At 52.9% G+C, this 12,163-nt stretch overlaps 1 pseudogene; it reads left to right on the top strand.

Annotated features, from left to right (window-relative positions):
- Window positions 1–6,941: 6,941 nt before the first annotated feature.
- LOC136477269 (AP2-like ethylene-responsive transcription factor CRL5) lies at window positions 6,942–10,887 on the top strand (annotated as a pseudogene).
- Window positions 10,888–12,163: the final 1,276 nt, after the last annotated feature.

The raw sequence follows: 12,163 nt of genomic DNA, 5'->3' as shown, positions 1-12,163 counted from the left end.
CAGTAGAAGCCCAGTCGAAACACATTTTCGACCAGGGTTTTGGGCGTAGCATGGTGACCGTGGACCCCACCATGGATATCGCTCAGCAAATGCTTCCCCCATTCGATAGGGATGCAGTGCTGTAGGATTCTGGTGTGACTTCGCTTGTAGAGTTCACTCGCCACAAGAACAAAGGACTTGGTGCGACGTGTGAGCCATCGGGCCTCCGTCTTGTCTGTCGACAGTGTATCACGGAGGAGGTAGTTAAGGTAGGGCATCCTCTATTCGACTAGAGGGTCGAGCTCTGTCGCTAGGTCCTCTTCAAGCTCTATGACTTCGAGGCCGGATGGAGCCGATGGTCGGTTAGCCCCTGAGCCTAGAATGGGTGGACCATAACCAGCTTGTTCTGACCCCTCATAGCGAACCAATGGCTTGTGTTGGTCACTGGCGAAGACACCCATTGGCACCAGCTCCTGGCCGAATGCCACCTTTGCTAGCGCGTCGGCCGCCTCATCGAGGCGCCTTGAGAGGTGGTTGAGCTTGATGCCGTTGAACATGTCCTCCAACTGGCGGACTTCTCTGTGGTATGCAGCCATCTTAGCGTCGTGGCAGCTTGATTCCTTCATGACTTGGTCGATGACCAGCTGGGAGTCCCCCTGGACGTCGAGGCGTCGAATGCCCAACTCGATGGCGATGCGTAGGCCGTTGATGAGCGCTTCAAATTTAGCCACATTATTGGAGGAGGGAAAATGGAGGCAAACCTTGTACCTTATGCGTACCTCGAGGGGTGACATGAAGACTAGCCCCATGCTAGTGCCTTTCTTCATCAGCGATTCGTCGAAGTACATCATCCAGTACTTTTGGTCGATGACCGTTGGTGGCATTTGGTCCTCGGTCCACTCTGCCATGAAATCAACCAATAATTAGGATTTGATGGCCGTTCGGGAGGCATACACAATGCCCTGACCACTTCATGATTCTTCTTGTGGCATCCTGGTTTTGGACGACCTCTCCGAGGGGGAAGGATGTCACAACTGTCACCCGATGTGACTCGAAGTAGTGGCGTAGCTTCCTCTTGGTGACGAGGACGATGTATAGGAGCTTCTGGATTTGGTGATAGCGGTCTTAGAGTTGGATAGGACCTCGCTAATGAAGTACACTAGGTACTGTACTTTGAGGGCGTGCCCCTCTTCCTCTCGCTCCACTACTAGGGTGACGCTGGCCACCTACGTGGTGGCCACGATGTAGAGAAGAAGGGGTTCTCTATCGGTAGGAGGAACCACAATCAGAGCCTTCATCAGAAGCTGCTTGAGCATGTCAAGTGTCTCCTGGGCCTCGGACGTCCATTTGAAGTGGTCAGCCTTCTTCAGAAGTTGATAAAGGGGGAGACCTCATTCGCCGAGGCGCGAGATGAAGCGGCTGAGTGCGGCGAGGCACCCTATAACTCACTGTACCCCCTTCATATTCCGAATCGGGCCCATCCTTATAATGGCTGAGATCTTCTCTAAGTTGGCTTCGATGCCACGCTCGAAGATAATGAAACCAAGCAGCATGCCCCTCAGGACCCCGAAAATATACTTCTCGAGATTGAGTTTGATGCTGTTTGCTTGGAGTTTTGCAAAGGTCTGCTCAAGATCGGCTATGACGTGGTCAGCTCATTTGGACTTGACAATGATGTCGTCAACGTAGGCCTCAATGGTTCGCCCAATGATGTTCCCAAAACACTTGAGCATACAACGCTGGTATGTAGCCCCAGCGTTCTTCAGACCAAACAACATTGTGATATAGCAGAATGATCCGAAGGGGGTGATTAAAGATGTTGCGAGCTAGTTGGACTCTTTCATTGTGATTTGATGGTACCTGGAGTATGCATCAAGGAAGCTGAGGGTTTCACACCCTGAGGTAGAGTCGACTATTTGGTCTATGCGCGGCAAAGGAAACAGATCCTTCGAGCACGCCTTGTTGAGACCCATGCAGTCAACACACATCCTCCATTTCCCACTTTTCTTTCATACAAGAACGGGATTGGCCAACAACTCTAGGTGGTACACTTCCTGGATAAATTCGACTGCCAAAAGCTTTGAGATCTCCTCACCGATGGTCCTGCATTTCCCCTCGTCGGAGCGACGCAGGCGCTGTTTCACCGGCTTGGAGCCTAGACGGATCTTCAAGGCATGCTCGGTGACTTCCCTTGGAATGTCTGGCATGTCTGAGGGTTTCCATACAAAGATGTATTTATTGGTGCAGAGGAAGTCGACGACCGTGCTTTCCTATTTAGGGGGAAGTGTGGTGCTAATGCGCACCGCCTTGCCCTCAGGGCTGTTGAGATCTATGAGGACCTCTTTGGAGCCCTGCGCTGGCTTGAAAGACCTAGTCGACTTCTTGGGGATGGGCGCTTCTTCGGTGACCTCTTTCCTGATGGTCGCGAGCTCTCCGGAGGTGATGATTGCCGTGATGTGATCACAACACTCGACCTCGCACTCGTAGGCGCACTAGAAGGAGGTGCCGATGGTGATGACCCCGCTAGGGCCCGGCATCTTAAGCTTGAGGTAGGTGTAGTTGGGAACGGTCATGAACTTTATGTAGAATGGTCGTCCCAGGATGGCATGGTAAGTTCCATCAAACCCCACCACTTCGAAGGTGAGGGTCTCCGTCCAATGGTTGGACGGACCCTCGAAGGTCGGTGTGGCTAGTTCAATCATATAGACCTTGCGGCGCGCGACCTTCTAGCGACGCTTGGAGTCATAGGCCGCCAATCCTCTAAAGATCATGAGGTAGCCATCTGATGTTGGAAATCCACTGTCCTTCTCCTTGGCATCGTCCGTGGTAGGGTTGGGGTCCTTCCTGTGCTCCCCTTTGTTGGAGCATCTGGACAAGAACCGCCTTATGAGGCCGCAGTCCTTATACAGATGCTTGACGGGGAAGGCATGATTCAGACATGGCCCCTCGAGTAGTTTTTTGAAGTGGTTCGAAGTGCCCTCCATGGCCTTTCGACCACCCCTATGGTCAGCGGCGGCCATGAGCGAGCCTTCGCACCATTGCTTATTCTTCTTTTTGGCAGGACGATTGGAGGCGCATTCGCCGATGTCCTCATCCTACCTAGCCTTGCCCTTGATGTGGTTGAAGAATGCTCCAAATACTTCTTCACCCGAGGTGTGGCTAGTGGCGATGTCGAGGAGTTCCTTGGTGGTTCGTGGGCCCTTGCATCCCAGTAGTTGGTCCCAAACAGGAAAGCTCCTATAACATTGGCGTTGATGACGTTAGGTAGCTCCTAGTGGGGTGTCATGCTTTCCCTTTTATAGGCCAAGAGAGAGCAGAGATTACAGATGGGAGAAAAGAGGAAAACCAGAGGTAAAGGAAGTCCTTCAAGGACGCTGGGTCTTCCTTTTCCTCTTTGCGGGCCCCACAGACATGGCAGGTGGTAATAGGGATAGCTCCATGCTAGGCACATGTCCGCTGATGATGCCATGTCCTAGCATTGTCAGCGAGTTGTCATGTCCCATCCTGCCCCGACGGGCGGTGCAGCAAACTAGGATGCTGATCAACGGCCATACAGGGAGCAGGCAGCATAGTGACCGCATGTCCGTTACTATGGAGTTTCCTGCTGGACCGTAGTGGTTGTTGTAGGCTTCCATAAGGATCCGTGCCTGAGGGCAAATGACGGCGCCCACAACACTGTTTGGGCTCTGACATGCCTGGAAGGTCGCAAAGCACCCTTCTGACATGGCCTGATGGTATTGTCCTGTAGGTGTGCAGGTACGATCCTCGGTATTGTGGTTGATTTTCGTGCCCTACCTTATCTGCACGCGTCGTTATAAAGGAGTCATGCATAGACATCGGGCGAGGGAAACCATCCCTCGGGGTCAGGTGAGGTGGAGCCAGCCCTCAGGGTCAGGCAAGGCCAAGCCAGCCCTCAAGAGTCAGCCGAGGTAGAGCCAACCCTCGGGGGTCGGGCGAGACGGGGCCCATGGCCACGATGGTCGGACGACGCAGGACCCGGCAAGCGGTGTAGTCGCGCTCTTGATCGCGCGGACGAATCAACATTTATGGTCATTAGCTCCTTCTTTTCGGGTAACCTAGTATTGGTCCTCGACAAGTGGGGATTGTGGGGGTTCCCTGACCACCTAACAAAACTCATTCCGCCTCCACCTACGCTCCCGCTAGCTCATCTCCATCCATAACTAACACTCCAAGGGATCTTGATCTTATGAGGTCTCAATGTTTCATCGAACATCAACCATCATCTGTGCTTTGTTGTTGCTTCGCATGTATTTTTTATAACCACGGGCATGGAATCCGTGTTGTTGACATTGGAGTTTTTCTACGGAGTAGAAGGTAAGTTTTTGCTACGTCGATCATTTTATTCCCACAGTTCAACTCGTCCGTTTGAGTTTACGTGAGAAATCTTTCCGTTTCGTGGCTAGTGTATAATTCCAACCAAATTTTGTATTGCTTCTATTTCTATGCGCCTGTTTGACATGGCTTCTCTCTCCGATGCTCGAAAGTAGAATAGGCCCAGTGAAAAATGGCTAACTCCGCTTGAATATAAAAAAATATTTCTTCTTTTCTTTCTAAGGTGTTTGGTACAGTTTCTTTGGCTCGCCTAGGGAAACTGCTGTTGAGGTCGAAACCAAAACATACCAGACAAACCCTATATATAATTTGGTTTTCATGCACACTAGTGTTGAGTTGTTCCAAATTCAGTTATGTACAAGATAAAGGCTAACTTCTGACGGAGCGAAGCGAAGTCCTTATATGATTTGAAATAGTCTCCTCAGTCAGTGGTACAAAAGGTTTGATTCTTTTATGATGTCACTTGGTTTTAAGAGGTCTAAATTTGATAGCTATGTGTACATTAAATTTAGTTGATGAATCACCTATATACTTGTTGTTGATATATGTTGATTGCTGCCAAGAGCAAGAAAGAAAATCACTATATTGAAGAAACTAGTTGAGTAGTGACTTTGAGATAAATGATCTTGGTGCTGCTAAGAAAATTCTAAGTATGAAGATTACAAGAGACAGAAATTCTAGTTTCTTATTTCTTAGTCAGCAAAGTTATATTAAGAAAGTTTCATCGTTTCAACATGCATGATGCAAAGTCTGTTAGTACTCCTATTGCTCCTCATTTAAATTATCAGCCTTTACAATAGTGCTAGTATGATGAGGATTTTGAGTACATGTCAAGAGTTTCATATTCTAGTGCTGTTGGTTCTTTGATGTATGCCTATGGTTTGCATCTCGTCCTGATTTATCATATGCTATGAGTTTAGTTAGTAGATACATGGCTAATCCTGGTAAAGAACATTGGAAGGTTGTTCAATAGATTTTCAGGTACCTTCGTGGCACAATAAATGCCTGTTTGAAGTTTGGCAAGACTGATAAGGGACTCACTGGCTACGTGGATTTAGATTTTGCTGTCGATTTGGATAAGAGGATATCTCTTACAGGTTATGTGTTCACTATTGGTGGTTGTGCTGTGAGTTGGAGGGCAACATTGCAGCCTGTTGTTGTCATGTCTACCACTGAAGCAGAATACATGGTTGTTGCTGAAGCATGTAAAGAATCGGTTTGGTTGAAAATGTTTGTTTGCTGAGCTTTGTGGAGATGATTCTTGCATTAATTTGTTTTATGACAGTCAAAGTGCTATATATCTCACTAAAGATTAGATGTTTCATGAGAGAACGAAGCACATTGATGTCAAATACCATTATGTTCACGATGTTGTCGCGCAAGGTAAGCTGAAGGTATGCAAGATAAGCACATATGATAATCCTACTGATATGTTGACAAAGCCAGTTCTTATTGCTAAGTTTGAGCTTTGCTTAAGCTTATAGTTGGTATAACTGTTTAGCCCAAGAGGTTGTTTGTCCTCGGAAGTATTATTTTATTGTTTTAGGGTGAAGGTTCGTTTTATGCTACAAGAAGAAATTTATGTCAAGGTGGAGTTTGTTGAATTATGATCTAAATTCAGTTATGAACAAGATAAAGACTAACTTTTGACGGAGCGAAGCGTGGCCCGTCGTCGGTAGGCTTGGGCTAGCCTATTAGGGTTTTTTTCATCTCTATATATACTTCCCGTAAGCCGTCGTATTGGGATAAGAAAAGTTATAGATCCTCGACGTTTGAAACCTCACCTGATATAGTGAAGATTTACTGGCCGGTGTCTGTGATTTTTCCCTTCTTCTTTAGAAGGGGTTTTTCATATTAAAATCACATGTCCCCTGTGTTTACCTGTTTTTCGTCGTTTATGTTGCGTATCGATTCTAACAACTAGAGCTGCTCTACGGGAGTGTTTGATCCGGTGACTAAAATTTAGAAGGTATGTCGGAAGGATGTTGCAAGTGGTATTCGAATACTAATAAAAAAATAAATTACATAATCCGTCAGTACTCCACGAGATGAATTTTTAAGCCTAATTAACCCGTCATTAGCATATGTTTACTGTAGCAAACATTATCAAATTATAGACTAATTAGGCTTAAAAGATTCGTCTCGTAAATTAGTCACAACCTATATAATTAGTTTTATAATTAATCTATATTTAATACTCTATGAATGTGTCTAGATATTCGACACCCCTGCCAGCGTGCGTCAAAACAAACCGGCCCCTACCTATACTGCCACGTGGCAACTGCTCTAACAACGTGCGTCAAAACAAACCGGCCCCTACCTATACATGCCACGTGGCAATTACGGTATCAAACAACACGGATAGAACAGTAATTACGTCTCCGACCAACATTGCTCCCCTTGTTCCTTCCTGCGTGTGGGTCAAATGCGAGACGAGACACAAGCTCATTCCTTTTGCACGCTTTAAAGCTATCCCCACACAACATTCTCGTCGCCTCGTCGATCACTCTTCTTCCTCCGCGCCCCTCCGCACACGCGCACATGCGACCAGAGCTTAGCTCAGCTTAGCTTACACTACTGTCGCCCCCCTCCTCGCACGGAGGTTGTGCACACACACACAGACCGAAGCCCTCCCATCCCCCTTCAAACGCGCGCAGCCTGTTCAGCCATGGAGAGTGGCGGCATCATTGCGGCATGTACTCGCCAATGATTGATCTCTCATCGTCTCTTCTTCCAACCACCTCCGCGTCCTCGTCCTCGCCCTCCTCCCTTTCCTGCCCGGCTGCCCGCCTTGTCTCCCCAAAATGACCAGCAACAGCAGCCAGAACATCAGCAGCTGCAGCACCGGCGGAAGCGACGCGGCGGTCGGCGGCGGCGGCAGGCAACTGGCTCGGCTTCTCGCTGTTGCCTCACATGGCGGCGACCATGGACGGCGCGCCGACGGCGCCAGCGGCGTTCCGGTGCAGCAGCACCACGGAGACCTCTGCTACCCTCCCGTCGTCTGCTCCTCGCCCGCGCCCTTCGGCTACGCTCTCGGCGGCGGCCAAGATGGTCCCGCCAATGCTAGCGGGGGATTCTACCCCGGGCTCTCCTCTATGCCGCTCAACTCCGACGGCTCCCTGTGCATCGTGGAGGCCCTCCGTAGGAGCGAGCAAGAACGTCACGGTAATAAGCTAGCTCCTGGCATTGTTTCTAGGTCGGCAATGAGATCTTCCGACCACTGGCTCGATCGTACTTGCTACAGTCGAGTTCTTGGCTCGTTGGTTCCTAAGCTAGTACGTACGTTTGTTTTTCTATGTTTCTTGGATGGCTCTGACGAGTTCTTGTTTCGTGATCGATCAGGGGTGGTGGTGTCCTCGACATCGCCCAAGCTGGAGGATTTCTTGGGCGCGAGCACCGCGATGGCGCTGAGCTTGGACAGTTCCAGCTTCTACTACGGCGGCGGTCACGGCCACCACGCGCATGGCCACGGCCACGACCAAGGCGGCTACCTGCAGCCGCTGCAGTGCGCGGTGATCCCCGGTTCGGGCGGGCACGAAGTGTACGGCCCGCACGCCCAGCTGGTGGACGAACAGTCCGCTGCGGCAATGGCGGCGGCGAGCTGGTACTCAGCCCGCGGCAGCGGCGGCGGCTACGACGTCAACGGCGGCGGCGCCATCGTGCCGTTGCAGGGCCACCCGCACCCGCTGGCCCTCTCCATGAGCTCCGGGACGGGGTCCCAGTCCAGCAGCATCACCATGCAAGTCGGCGCCCACGCCGCCGCCGTCACCGAGTACGTCGTCATGGACGGGAGCAAGAAGCGCGGCGGCGGCAGCGCGGGACAGAAGCAGGCCGTCGTCCACCGCAAGTCCATCGACACATTCGGGCAGCGCACGTCCAAGTACCGCGGCGTCACCAGGTATCCCCAGTCCCCCTCTCCCTACCGTCCATACGCCGTGGCCGATGTCGTCGCTGTCGCACCCGCACCATCCGGCGGCGCCCGTCCCGCACGAGTCGCTCACTGGCCGCGTGGTTTCCACCGTGTAAAAGCAGGCATAGGTGGACGGGGAGGTATGAGGCGCACCTCTGGGACAACAGCTGCAGGAAGGAAGGCCAGTCCCGGAAAGGCCGGCAAGGTACGCGCCACTGCCGCCATGGCAGCCTAGCTACGCCTTTCATCTCTCCGTCACGTAGTAGTAGTAGTAAATTCCCTGTGCTAGAGCCTGATGAACTGCACTCCCGTGTCTCCCTGCTGAATCTTCGCCCATGGGGACTGGTTAACTTCTGGGACGACGTACTACTGCCACTGCCTCCCTGCAGTTTATCTCGGTAAGTACGTGCGTTTCGTATTTAATCACTGCTCACTAGGATCAGTAATCCTGTGTGTAGGCAGGTCACATGTTTCAGGTGTCTTTGTGAACGAGAGAGGTCTGAGATTTTGTCTCCTTGTGTTTTCTGGTTGGCTTAGGCGGGTATGACATGGAGGAGAAGGCCGCGAGGGCTTATGACCTGGCGGCGCTCAAGTACTGGGGGAAGTCCACACACGTAAATTTCCCGGTAATGAACTGAATATACAACGATAATCTGAATATAGTGTCTTCACAATGTGTGCTGATTTGTCTTGTTGTTTCCACCGTTTGTCGCGGATTCAGATCGAGGACTACAGGGAGGAGCTTGAGGAGATGGAGAACATGACCAGGCAGGAGTATGTGGCTCACCTAAGAAGGTACTAATCCTGTTCTGAATTCTGATGGATGTTTGAGTTGTTCGAACAGATTGTGACGGAGCGAATCGATCTCTATTTGTTGCAGGAAAAGCAGCGGGTTCTCGCGTGGTGCTTCGATCTACCGTGGAGTGACCAGGTTTGTGCACGGCCATTCATCACGTGTGGATCATTGCGAAATACTACACGGTCTATTTGCTCGTTGTATGTGCTAGAAGGTTTGCTGAAACGAACGCTAGTTGTGTTTCCCGCAGGCATCACCAGCACGGGCGGTGGCAGGCGCGCATCGGCCGCGTCTCCGGCAACAAGGACCTCTACCTGGGAACATTCAGTATGTGTTCTTTCATCTTCTCACGCTTCCAAGTCGTTATCAGTGTTGGCTCATCCATCCATCTAGAGAAGCCTGCAATGCAATCTCAACTCCTATCTACTATCACGCATCATGATCACCAGTGCGACTGCTCGCTGCCGGGCTATCCGTTGCCGTCGCAGAGGTGTGTCACGGTTTAAGGACGCAGGGTGTCCAGTCACAATGATCGAAAACCGAGCGAGCATCGCCAATGATGCCCCTGCTCTCTGCGATGCCCTGGCCCACCTCCCCCAAAGAATGTTTTGCCCTCTGCGTGCTTATGGCTCTCTCGCTCGCGCATGCATAGCCTCGCCGGCCCCAGTGGTCTCGCCCTCGCGAATGCATCCGGCCTCCTTTTCCTAAGGCTGGCGCCGCCGCAGTCGGGGGTCGGGCTCGGGGGGCTGCCCGCGCTCGGCTTTGCGTTCGCACGCTCGATCGCGTCGCTTTCGCGCTTTGCCCGTTTGACCGCTGGTTCGGCCAAAAGCGCATTTCCGATGGCTGTCACTCCTGGCACGTCTCTCGTGTTGGTGTTTAAGCGGCTGTTAAGGTGGAGCCGTTTTTGTGCAGGCACGCAGGAGGAGGCGGCGGAGGCGTACGACGTGGCGGCCATCAAGTTCCGGGGCCTCAACGCCGTCACCAACTTCGACATCACGCGGTACGACGTCGAGAAGATCATGGAGAGCAGCACGCTGCTCCCGGGCGAGCAGGTCCGGCGCAAGAAGGACGGCGGCGCCGCCGCGTCGCTGGTGCAGGCCGGCGGCAGCTGCGTGGCGGACACCTCGAAGATCCAGGCAGTGGCGCTGCCGGCTGCTGCCGTCGCGCGGGGCAGCGGCGGCGGCCAGCAGCAGCAACAGCACCAGGACCTGCTGTCGAGCGAGGCGTTCTCTCTGCTGCACGACATCGTGTCCGTGGACGCTGCTGGGACGGGTGGCGGCAGCGCCAGCGCGCACATGTCGAACGCGTCGTCGCTGGCCCCCAGCGTGAGCAACTCCCGGGAGCAGAGCCCGCACCGGGGCGATGGCGGCCTCGCTATGTTCTTCGCCAAGCCCGCGGCGGCGGTGCCCAGGCTGGCCTGCCCGCTGCCGCTGGGATCCTGGGTCTCGCCGTCGGCCGTGTCGTCCGCCAGGCCCGGCGTGTCCATCGCGCACCTGCCAATGTTCACCGCGTGGACCGACGCATGAACAAACATCCATGGCTTTTAGAAGGGTACGGTGGAGCCGTGGAGGTGGATAGGCAAAAACTGTGGTTCTTTTGGTTTGATTAGGGCATGCTTATTAGCTGGGTAAGGTTTACTACTTGCGTAGTGCAGCGGTAGTCTAATCAGCATATGTCAGGAACTAGAACTCGCCATGCATGGCTGCTCGGTCTCTTGCGATTCCTCCATTTGCGTTGGAGGAGGTTTCTTTTTGTAATGTTGGGGCTAGCAGAAGCTTGGTTCCTCCTATAGCCACACTGATTTGGAGTAGGATGGTTAGTGTTGATCTCCTAACCTAAACTACGAAAATATGCCAAGTTTAAACTTCATCAGTGTGCTGGAATTCACTTGGATGAACTAGGCTAGGGTCGTGGTAGCAGTGCTTCTACCTTCCCTCTCCGGCGGCGACGGTGGTAGCAGTGCTTCTACCTTCCCTCTCCGGCGGCGACGGCTTTTGATCTGATCTCCAGGTTCAATTTTCATACAGTGCTCGTGCTATTCGGCTAGAAAGAGTGAAAGACTGGGCTCGCGGGAAGAGAAAGATGACCGATCGCACTGTTCCCGTGCGTGCAGCGTACCCCCTTCTGAGTCCCTGTCGTCTTGCAACACCTGAACGACAGAGGAGAGCGGGCGGCGCCATGGCCCACTGTCTTTTCCACTGTCTCGGTGACGCAGCGCGTGTTGGCCGGGTTGCCGGGAAATCAGGAAGCGCGGCCGGCGTCGCACAGCCCGAAAGCCCGGGTCCGCTGCGCCGCCTCGTCCCTACTCCCGCCTCCCGGTCCCGGGCCCGGACCGCCCCGCGTCCGCGTTCCGTCCGGTCATATCTCAGCGAGCGCGCGACCCCCCCGCCAAACACGCGGACGCGGCCTAGCTCACAGCGACGCGCGGTCGGCGCTGCTGGTGGTGGGTGGGGTGGGCGCCTGGGCGGCATGCCGGATGCCGCATGCCGCATGCCGCGCTGCCCTGCGCCGGCGGCACCGCGGCAGCCGCATGTCTCCTGTAGTCCTGTTCCTGTTCTTCCGTCTCCTTCGCCCAAAGACTCCTCGCAACACGCTCCATGGGCACCGTGACGGTTACCAAACTACCGTACGGAGTTTCGTGCCCGTGCGCCACACGACGGGCACAATAGGCCCATAAAGGTTCAGCCTGTTTCGTGGAGGGCCTGCTAGGCTTGATTTTCATCTACTAGCGCCAGAACAGGCTAACCACGAGGCCCAGCCCGTGTGGCATTTATTGGTGCCGGGCGATTTTATATTTTATGTTCAGTTCTGACTCGTGACTTGGGTCATTTGGTGGGTGCCACCCGACAGCGTACTATACTGTCGTATATGCATTGCTGGACTGGGCTGCCACCTGCCAGCCATTTTATTATAGCTTGGAATCCTTTGGATCGTGCAGTGAAATATTTATACGGGTTTGTACTAAGTGTTGCCCGCTGTCAACTGCGCGTCTTTTACAGTAGCAAGTTATTGCTTTCGCTCACGCTACCCGTGCGTTTTTACTGTCCTGCGTGCCAGCCTGCGTGCTGTTATTTCCTTTTATTTACAAAAGAACTGCACGCTGTCGGTGGCGTAAATACAATACA

This window comes from Miscanthus floridulus, chromosome 1 (genome assembly GCF_019320115.1).
Source record: "Miscanthus floridulus cultivar M001 chromosome 1, ASM1932011v1, whole genome shotgun sequence".
Lineage (NCBI taxonomy): Eukaryota > Viridiplantae > Streptophyta > Magnoliopsida > Poales > Poaceae > Miscanthus > Miscanthus floridulus.
This window is presented reverse-complemented; position numbering and strand designations above follow the sequence as displayed.